Consider the following 9,378-nt stretch of genomic DNA (forward strand, 5'->3'; position numbering starts at 1 on the left):
AGGATGAGAAATTTATTCAAGAAACCTTACTTAATCTTGTAGAGGCACATGAAAATATTTTAATAGGAAGGGACTTTAATTTCTGTTTAGATCCATTGTTGGATCAGCCTATCGAGTCGTGACGAGAACAAAAGCAGCAAAAGCTACATTGGTATTAATGAGAGATATGAATTTAATAGATGTATGGAGGAGGATTCATCCTAGAGAGAAAGATTATTAATTTTATTTGAGTAGGCCCTTGTTTTAGAATTGATCTATTTCTAATTTCAGCGTAAATGCAAACGATGATTTTTGAAGCTGATTATAAAGCGAGGATCTTATCTGAACATTTGTCTTTATTACTAACGACTGCAATGCCTGAAAAAGAGCAAACAATTTATAGATGGAGATTGAATTCATTATTATTGAAAAGGTATATGTGAGTTTGTTAGAACACATTTTGTGTTATAAACTTGAATTCAGCAAATTGTAAGTTTATTATATGGGATGCTTTAAAAGCATATTTAAGAGGTCAAATTATAAGCTTTATTTCTAAAATTAAAAAGGAGTATACGGGGAGACTGATCTGATAGAAAGAGAAATAACAGTTTTAGAAAAGGATCTTCAAAAAAAGGGTTCTGAAGATAAGCATAGGCAATTAATCAATTTAAAAAACTTTAGTATAACACATTACAAACTTATAGAACAGAGAAAGCAATTACAAGAACAAAACCGAGATATAATGGATTTGGTGAAAGATCACATAACGTACTTGCTTGGCAATTAAAAACAGAGCAAATCTCGAGAACAATGCAATTAAAGAGGATACTAATGTTACAACTTATAAGCCTCAAGAAATAAATGAATCCTTTAAGAACTGTATTGTATAGCTCAAAATCCTTATGACAAAAATGAAATGGATAGATATTTATCAAAATTAAATTTGACTAGATTAGGTATGGAAAAGCAAACTGAATTGAGTGTTCCCTTTACTCAGTTAGAGGTGAGGGTGGCTATGAGTTCATTATAGAGTAATAAATCTCCAGGAGAGGATGGATTCCTGCCTGAATTTTATAAAAAAATTTGAAGACCTAATAAATCCAATTTTTATGGAAGTATCAGAAAAGGCTTCTGAAACCTATATTCTCACAGAATCATTTTTGATGGCAATAATACCAAAAAAGGGCAGAGACCCTTTAAATCCTTCATCCTATGGACCCATTTCATATTAAATGTAGATCATAAGATTGCTTCAAAAATTTTGCCAAAGAGAATAACTAAATTGTTGTCTAAATTAATAAATATGAATCAGACAAGTTTCGTGAAAAAGAGCCAGTCGGCTGAAAACATGGATTTATTACTTAACATCATCCATTTAGTGGAAAACAGAGGTGATTTGAGTGTTGCAGTGGATCTAGATACAGAAAAAGGTATTTGATACACTGGAATGGGACTTTTTGTTTAAGGTATTAGACAAAATTGGATTTGGATTTGTAAATTGGATTAGGCCACTATATAATAATCCTGAAGATAAGTATCTGCACTGTTTCAGATGGCAAGGTCAAGTAGAAAAGGATGTCCCTTATTTCCAGCTTTGTTTATTTTAGCTATAGAGACACTTGCAGAAGCAATATGGTGTGATTTGGAAATTAAGGGATTTAGAATTGGTCAAGAAGATCATAACATTTGCAGTTCATGGTTTAATATATTTGACTGAACCTGAAACATTTTAGGAAAAAAATTATATATTAAATTGGAAGAAGATAGGAAAATGTTTGGGATATAAAATACATTGGGATAAAATAGAAATTATTGCATTAACAGAAGGAGACCATACTCAATGCCAAAGGGGTGCTCAGTTTAAATGGTTGAAAGGTGGTGTTTGATATTTAGGGATTCACATTGATAATAATTTGAAGAATTTATATAAATTGAATTATTTATCACTACTTAGAAAAGGTTGAGTAAGATTTTTCAGAATGGATTAGTTGACCTATAACTTTCGTGGGAAGAGTTAATTTTATTAAGATGAATATATTTCCAATATCTATTTCAAACATTACCTATTTTAATACCTCAAATTTGTTTTCAAGAATTGAACAAATATGTAAGGAAATTCATCTGGAATGGTAAAACATCAATGGAAAGGTTAATATGAATTGGAAGGCTTACAGCTTCCAAATTCCAAATTTATTATCGAGCAGCACAAATGAAATTTTTTACCTCCTATTTATTGAAGGAGAAGAAAATTGAAGGGATTAAAATAGAACTGGATAAAATAGGAAAGAGATCAGCAGAAGAATTTATATATAAATTGGTGAAAAATAAACTCCATTGTTGAAGCATTTGATTAATAAATGATGAATTTGCTGTAAGAATGTAGATCGCCCAAAATGCCTTTGACTCAATATTCTCTTATATCTGTTTTGAAGGATCATTAATTTTTCGCTATTTGGTTTTGTAAGGGGATTATAAATTTTGAAGATTATTATGAAAGAGGTAAATTAATAACATTTGAACAATTGTTAAATAAATATAAAATAACCCAAAATACTCCTTTTTGTTATTTCCAACTGAGAGCATGTTTGAGAAACAAGTTAGGACCAATCATGTTGTTACCTAGTTGTAGTGAAATAGAAATTCTTATTAGGATTTATTATATCAATGTTTTTTTATTGTGGTGAGGATATAGGAACTTTTTTACATTCAACTCGGTCTTGTCCCAAGGTAAGATCTTTTTGGGTGGATTTAGGAAACTTTCTGTTACAAGTTACAGGTGTTGTGTTTCCACAAAACCCTGATTTATTTGTATCAGGAAATATTGAAGGACAAGACCTAAATTATAATTGTCAATATATCCATTAGAATTTGTCAAAGTTGCATTAGCAGTGGCAAGGAAATGTATTGCAGTTACTTGGAAATCAGATCCACATTTAGGTATGGCAAGATGGAATGCAGAAATTCAAAGTTGTATTCCTTTGGGAAAAATAACATAATTTGAGAAATAAATATGTTACATTTTACAAATTTGGCCCACACATACTCAAATATTAGATTTAAATATACAACACCGTGTTCTCGTGCCTCTGGTCCTGTGGGAATCTCCTCTAAATTGTATTAAAGAATGTTGTTTAAATATGTGTGTTAGATGACATCCCTCTGTGTAATCCTATAAGTTTCTTTCCTTTTCTTCACTTTATATAACTATATGATTAACTATTTTGAGAGGGGTGGGTTTGTGGGGAGGGACAAAGTTTTTGGGGGTGAATTATATACCATCAGGTCTGTAGTTTTAGTATTTTCCCCTTTGTAATCAGTATTATTATATTAAATTTGACTACTACATGTTTAGAGAAAAATGTAAATAAAATATTCAAAAAAGGAAACATTCTTGAGATTGGCAGAGGGAAGAGAAAACATCTTGATGGGGGTGGAACTTTAACTTCTGTCTGGACCCTGTTTTGGATAAATCAATTAAAATAATAAGAAGCCCAAGGGCAGCAAGAGCCAACCATCACTTCATAAAAGAGCTGAACTTGATAGATCCATGGAGGTGGAAGCATTCAAAGGGGAGAGATTATTCTTTCTACTCAAGACAGCATGATTCCTACTCAAGAATAGTTTTTTTTTTTCCTGGCATCAACCCACAAAGAGGATAGGATCATGGTGACTGAGTATAAATCAAGGCTTTTGTCAGACCATTCTCCCCTGACTTTAAACGTTGCAATGCCAGATAAGCAAGAAACGGTTTATAGATGCCATCTTCCTACATTTTCATTAGAAAAAAAAATTGAATTTTGTCACTTTGTTAGACACCTTCTGTGAGGCCAACTGTTCCCTTACTCATGATAAATTTCTACTTAAGTCATACTTAAGTGATTAGGTATACTAAAACAGTTGAAAAGTACATATGAGGAAGGGAGAAGAATTAGAAAAAGAAATTACACAACTTGAAAAGGATTTCCAAATTCCAGAAATTTGTTTCTGAAGAACAATATAGGGCTCTGACAATGAAAATTTAATGCGTTTCAGATGTATAGCATAGAAAAGGCCATAAGGAGGCCAAAGAAAAAATATTATGAATTAGGAGAAAGACCCAATAAAGTACTCTCCTGGCAGCTGAGGGCAGAACAAGTCTCGAGAACAATCAATGTGGTGCAAATGGGGAATGACAGGATCACTTTCAGAAGAAAGAGATTAATAAGGCTTTTTGGAAATGGTATGAAAATTTATATAAATGAAAATCAAAAGGGGAGAGAGATCAAATGAACAGGTTCCTGTCAAATTTGGAGTTACCAAATTTCGACCTGGAAGAACAGGAAGAGATAAATGTTCCTTTCACTGAGGAAAAAATAGCAAAAGCGTTGAGTTTATTACAAGCTAATAAACCTCTGAATGAGGTTGGATTTCTGCCTTTGTTCTACAGGGAATTTAAAGACTTGTTATTACCTCTTTTTATGGAAGCGATAGACCAGGCAGTTGAAACCCATACTCTCCCAGAATCCTTTGCAACACCGATAATTATGATAATTCCTAAAATAACAGGGATCCATTGAAACCATCATCTTATACATCAATTTCACTATTCTGGACGGAATATAAGATATTTGCCAAAGCACTGGCAAATAGATAGGCAAAATATTTGCCAAAACTAATGAAACAAATAGGCTTAGTGCAAAAGAGGCAAACCTCAAAAAACATCAGTAGGCTACTGAGTATAATACATCTGGGCCAGTCAAGGAATGACAAAGGTAAAGTGGTATCCCTAGATGCAGAGAAAGCATTTGACAGATTAGAGTGGGGCCTTTTTATTCAAAGTGCTGGAGAAATTGGAGCTGGGGCCAACTTTTATAAATTTGATAAGGACACTATATCAAGAGCTCAAGGCTAAAGTCATGACCAATGGACATATTTCTCCAGCTTTCCCACTATCTACATCTAGTAGGCAGTGATGTCAACTATCACCAGCTTTATTCATTTTGGCTACTGAACTATTGGCTGAGGCCATTTGGTGGGATCCTGACATTAAAGAATTTAGAGTGGGCCAGGAAGAGCACAAAATCAATTTATATGCAGATGAAGTGCTGGTATATCTGTCAGACCCAGCAAACTCACTGGCTAAACTGCAGTCTATTCTGGACGATTACGGAAAGGTTTCTGGATATAAGATCAATTGGGATAAAATTGAGACTATACCACTTACTAAAGGGGATTACCTCCAGTTCCAACAAAATAGTGAACTGAAGTGGTCGCAAGATGGGATCAAATACCTAGGTGTTAGAGTGGACAACAATTTGAATAATATATAGAAGTTGAATTATATCCCTTTGCTTAGAAAGACTGAGGAAGACTTGACTAGATGGATGGCCTTGCCCAGCACACTGGTAGGCAGGGTCAATTGTGTTAAAATGAATGTGTGGCTGAGACTTCAATATCTATTCCAGACTTTGCCCATGGTGTTGCACTAAGGATTCTTTCAAAACCTACACTCACATATTAGAATATTTCTCTGGTATGGTAAGGTAGCCAGAATCTCCAAGGAGAAATTAACATGGGGCTTCAGTCTGGGTGGTTTAAAATTGTATTTATAAATGGAACACTAAACTGTTAATTGGTAGAGAAAAAAAACAGCTCCATACGAAAACATATTATTTGGAATAAAATGAACCAGTGTATCGGAGTAAAAGTGGGACTGTCTCCAAAAATGCCCCTGACTCCAAATAGGTTAATCACAATGACAGAAGATAACAAGATCCTGGACACCTGATGCTGGAAGGGGATCAGTTGTATTGAGGACTGTTACGAGAAACTAATGTCATTTGAACAGCTTAGGAATAAATATGATTTATCAAATAAGATGTTCCTCTGCTACCTTCAAATAAGATCTTTCTTGAGGGTCAAATTAATTCCATCAATAACCTTATTGATGTGCAGTGACATGGAGATGCTGATTTGAAAGGGGAAAACATGAAAACTTATTTTGACAATGTATTTGGAATTTATCTAATGTGTACAGGAAAGGTAAATATGCAAAGGTACCAACAATATGCAATACTTAATATTCTTTTACAGAACCAGGCAGGTCAGGTGGCAAAAGTATGTGTAGATGAGCATTTTGGGTCCATTGACCATAATATCATTAGTTTCAAGTTAATTATGGAGAAGCATAGGTCTGGTCCTCGAGCTACAGTTCTGAATTGAAGTAAGATCCATTCTGAGGAAATGAGGAAGAATATCGGAAGAGTCAATTAGAATAAATTATTTGAAAATCTACCTCACAGTCCGTGATGCAAAGATGCATCCAGCAGGTGAAAGGCCTTCAAGGATGAAATTTTGAGAGTGCAGAGATTGCATTCTTCCTACCAGGAATAAGGACAATGTTAATGGAATTTTGGTTTTCAAAGGATATTGGAGAGCTGGTTAAGAAAAGAGGGGGCTTTATATGTGGTATAGACACAAGCAGGAAATGAGATACCTGCAGAGTATGGGAAATTAGTAAGGCAAAAACAAGACATGAAGGTGCTTTGGCAGATAATGTGAAGGAAATCCAAAGGGTATATTAAAAGTAAGGGACAACATTGGATCCCCAGAAAATCAGAATTCCAACCATGTATGGAGCCTCGCAAAATGGAGGAGATCTTAAACAATTTTTTTTGCATTTCCAACCAACTTATTCATGATGGAGGTGCCTGAGGATTGGAGGGTGGTTCATGTTGTCCCACTGTTTAAGAAGGGCTCCAAGAGTAAACCAGACAATTATAGGCCAGTGAGCCTGACGTCAGTAGCATGTAAATTATTAAAGGATTTCCGAGAGATAGGATATATCAGCTGATTAAGGACAGTCAGCATGGATTTGTGTGTGATAGGTTGTATTTAACAAATCTTGTAGAGTTTTTTGAGGAAGTTACCAATAAGATTGATGAGGGAAAGCCTGTGGATGTTGTTTATATGGACTTTAGTATGGACTTTGACAAGGTTCCACATGAGAGGTTGGTTCACAAGGTTAGGACACTAGATATATACATAGAGAGGTTGCAAACTGGATTCAAAATTGGTTTGGTGGAAGAAATCAGAGAGTGGTGGTGGATGGTTGCCTCTCAGACTGAGGACTGTGTTGAGTGGTGTGCCTCAGGGATCTGTGTTGGGAGCATTATTGTTTGTTATCTAAATAAATGACCTAGATGATAATGTGGTGAGTTGGATCAGCAAGATTACTGATGACACAAAGATAGGAGGTGTCATGGACTGTGAAGTAGATTTTCAAAGCTTGCAGAGGGATCGGGACCAGCTGGGAAATTGGGCCAGTAAATGGCTGATGCAATTTAATGCAGATAAGTGTGAGGTGTTTCACCTTGGAAGAGCGAATGAGGGTAGGATGTATACAATAAATGGTTGGATATTGAGAAGTGTGGAGGAGCAAAGAGATCTAGGAATACAGATACATTGTTCCCTGAAGGTGGCATCACATGTAGACAAGGTTGTAAAGAAAGCATTTAACATCTTAGACTTTATAAATCAGTATTGAGTCTAGAAGTTGGAATGTTATCTTGAAGTTATTCAAGTCATTGGTGAGGACGCGCAATATTGCGTGCAGTTCTGGTCACCCAGCAGCGGGAAAGATATCAATAAGATTGAAAGAATGCAGAGAAGATTTACTGGGGTCATGGCATGATGGCGTAGACATGGTAATATTCTCCCCCTGCAAAATTATTTAAAACCTGAATAGAAAAATTTTTTTTTTTAAATTATAGCATTGAGACTTGTTCTGAACTGAAATACAATAGCTACAAGAAAAGCAAAGACTCAAACAGCAAAGAAAACAACTATTAAAGAGGTTAGTATGATTGAAGAAACTGGGCCTACCTGAACAGTGGAACCTCCAAGATCAGCCCATGCTGTGGCACCTAAAGTTAATGTAATTCTAGCGCCGCTTATCCGGGGAGCTGGTGAAGATAGCACTGAAGTTCAGAAGAAGGTTGTAGAACTATAACCATCGCAAGAACAATTGCGCATGCCCAAGAAATTGGGTAGGCACACAACCGAATCAATGTCATTACAGGGACCGATTGAGCCAGCTAAACCTGAGTCTGCTAGCATTGCTAGTCAGACCAGGGTTAAGCAATTGGCTCATCAACACACAAGTCTAATTTCATCATCTAGTGAAGAGGATGAAGGAAGAGACGATGAAGCAGAATTGTATGAAGAATTGGAGGAAGTGGAAACATTATTATCATGGAGAAGAATCCCAGTTTATCCAATGTATGGAAGAAAGGAAGTCTGAATATTCTGAAGTTAAACTTCAAGGTACAGATTCTTCAGTTCAGACTTATTTAATTATGAATCAGATGGATAAAATGATTAAATATAAGGATGCACAATTTTTGTCTGTTCATTCCGATGCTAGTAAACAATTTCAATATCTCAAAGGTGAAATTAATTTTATTGAACAAGAAATGGCAACAGACATTGATACAGTGGACAAGATTAAAGTCGAGAAAATACACAAAATTATCATTTTGGGAAGTAGAGCAGTGTAAAGATTCAGCGAATAAAATGGAAGATCCTTTTATGGCTTGGGAAGTTCAATTGGAGGAACTTTTATCAAAAAATTGATGTGTTAGAGAATCACAGGCACAGAAATAATGTTAAAACTGTTGGGCTGCCTGAAGATTTTGAAGGCCCCAATTCAGTACAATTCTATCAAAAATGGATTCTGGAGATTAAGGGCCCTGAAAAATTTACAAATGGATTAGAATTGGACGGAACATATAGAACTAATAAAAGGAAGCCATTCCCAGGACAAGAGGCCACGCCCAATTCTGATTAGATGTTTACATTATCAAGATAAAGAAATTATATTAAGATTGGCGATCCAAAATGTTGGAAAACAACAAGGCCCTTTACTAGAGGGAAACAGTAAAGTATTCTTTTATCCAGATTTAAGTATGTCTTTTGTTAAAAGAAGAAAAGAAATGAATCCTGCAAAATCAGTTCTTTGGATAAAGGGATGGGTGGGTCAAGTGATAGATTCTTCATTTAATTCTAAAGCAAGAGGAGATGCTATTTTGATTAATAAGAAATTACCTCTTAAGATACAATCTGTGCTTACAGATTCTGCAGGGAGATTTGTTTTAACACATTGCCAAATTTATTCAGAGATGTGGATAGTTATGAATATTTATGCACCTAACATTGATGATGAAAATTTTATTTGATTATTTTTAACACCTTGCTGAAGCAGTTGAAAATGTGTTAATTGGTGGAGATTTTAATTGTTCTTTAGATCTAATATTAGATAAATCACAAAAATCAGTTACTAGAACTAAAACAGCTAAAAGAATTCTGGCTTTGACGAAGGATTTGAATTTGGTGGTTATTTGATAAAGATTAAATCTGAAA

Source organism: Narcine bancroftii, chromosome 6, assembly GCF_036971445.1.
Source record: "Narcine bancroftii isolate sNarBan1 chromosome 6, sNarBan1.hap1, whole genome shotgun sequence".
NCBI classification, from domain to species: domain Eukaryota; kingdom Metazoa; phylum Chordata; class Chondrichthyes; order Torpediniformes; family Narcinidae; genus Narcine; species Narcine bancroftii.